The following is a 2,214-nucleotide window of genomic DNA, read 5'->3' on the forward strand; positions in this document are numbered from 1 at the left end:
CCCTGGAACCCCCCGGGTGGCACAGGGCTGGATGGGGCTTTCGTATAGCAGGGACGGTGCTGCCTCACGCTTCGCTCGCTGTCCGCCGCTAGCCGCTCGCTCGCGCAGCCAAAAATGGCCGGTTTTGGCCCGTTTTTGGGCTGTTTTGGCCAGTTTTTGGCCTGTTCTTGCGTGGTGCGGTGATCGTCGAGAGCGGAGCAAAACGTCAGCCATCTCAGCACCCTGGAACCCCCCGGGTGGCACAGGGCTGGATGGGGCTTTCGTATAGCAGGGACGGTGCTGCCTCTCGCTTCGCTCGCTGTCCGCCGCTCGCCGCTCGCTCGCGCAGCCAAAAAATGGCCAGTTTTGGCCCGTTTTTGGGCCGTTTTGGCCAGTTTTTGGCCTGTTCTTGCGTTGCGCGGTGACCGTCGAGAGCGGAGCAAAACGTCAGCCATCTCAGCACCCTGGAACCCCCCGGGTGGCACAGGGCTGGATGGGGATTTCGTATAGCAGGGACGGTGCTGCCTCTCGCTTCGCTCGCTCGCGCAGCCAAAAATGGCCGGTTTTGGCCCGTTTTTGAGCCGTTTTGGCCAGTTTTTGGCCTGTTCTTGCGTTGCGCGGTGACCGTCGAGAGCGGAGCAAAACGTCAGCCATCTCAGCACCCTGGAACCCCCCGGGTGGCACAGGGCTGGATGGGGCTTTCGTATAGCAGGGACGGTGCTGCCTCACGCTTCGCTCGCTGTCCGCCGCTCGCCGCTCGCTCGCACAGCCAAAAATGGCCAGTTTTGGCGAGTTTTTGGGCTGTTTTGGCCAGTTTTTGGCCTGTTCTTGCGTGGTGCGGTGACCGTCGTGAGCGGAGCAAAACGTCAGCCATCTCAGCACCCTGGAACCCCCCGGGTGGCACAGGGCTGGATGGGGCTTTCGTATAGCAGGGACGGTGCTGCCTCACGCTTCGCTCGCTGTCCGCCGCTCGCCGCTCGCTCGCGCAGCCAAAAATGGCCAGTTTTGGCCCGTTTTTGGGCCGTTTTGGCCAGTTTTTGGCCTGTTCTTGCGTGGTGCGGTGACTGTCGTGAGCGGAGCAAAACGTCAGCCATCTCAGCACCCTGGAACCCCCCGGGTGGCACAGGGCTGGATGGGGCTTTCGTATAGCAGGGACGGTGCTGCCTCTCGCTTCGCTCGCTGTTCGCCGCTCGCCGCTCGCTCGCGCAGCCAAAAATGGCCAGTTTTGGCCCGTTTTTGGGCTGTTTTGGCCTGTTTTTGGGCTGTTCTTGCGTGCCGCGGCGACCGTCGTGAGCGGAGCAAAATGTCAGCCATCTCAGCACCCTGGAACCCCCCGGGTGGCACAGGGCTGGATGGGGCTTTCGTATAGCAGGGACGGTGCTGCCTCACGCTTCGCTCGCTGTCCGCCGCTAGCCGCTCGCTCGCGCAGCCATAAATGGCCGGTTTTGGCCCGTTTTTGGGCTGTTTTGGCCAGTTTTTGGCCTGTTCTTGCGTGGTGCGGTGACCGTCGAGAGCGGAGCAAAACGTCAGCCATCTCAGCACCCTGGAACCCCCCGGGTGGCACAGGGCTGGATGGGGCTTTCGTATAGCAGGGACGGTGCTGCCTCTCGCTTCGCTCGCTGTCCGCCGCTCGCCGCTCGCTCGCGCAGCCAAAAAATGGCCAGTTTTGGCCCGTTTTTGGGCCGTTTTGGCCAGTTTTTGGCCTGTTCTTGCGTTGCGCGGTGACCGTCGAGAGCGGAGCAAAACGTCAGCCATCTCAGCACCCTGGAACCCCCCGGGTGGCACAGGGCTGGATGGGGCTTTCGTATAGCAGGGACGGTGCTGCCTCACGCTTCGCTCGCTGTCCGCCGCTAGCCGCTCGCTCGCGCAGCCATAAATGGCCGGTTTTGGCCCGTTTTTGGGCTGTTTTGGCCAGTTTTTGGCCTGTTCTTGCGTGGTGCGGTGACCGTCGAGAGCGGAGCAAAACGTCAGCCATCTCAGCACCCTGGAACCCCCCGGGTGGCACAGGGCTGGATGGGGCTTTCGTATAGCAGGGACGGTGCTGCCTCTCGCTTCGCTCGCTGTCCGCCGCTCGCCGCTCGCTCGCGCAGCCAAAAAATGGCCAGTTTTGGCCCGTTTTTGGGCCGTTTTGGCCAGTTTTTGGCCTGTTCTTGCGTTTCGCGGTGACCGTCGAGAGCGGAGCAAAACGTCAGCCATCTCAGCACCCTGGAACCCCCCGGGTGGCACAGGGCTGGA

Source organism: Musa acuminata, unplaced genomic scaffold (genome assembly GCF_036884655.1).
Source record: "Musa acuminata AAA Group cultivar baxijiao unplaced genomic scaffold, Cavendish_Baxijiao_AAA HiC_scaffold_1136, whole genome shotgun sequence".
Taxonomy (NCBI): Eukaryota; Viridiplantae; Streptophyta; class Magnoliopsida; order Zingiberales; family Musaceae; genus Musa; species Musa acuminata.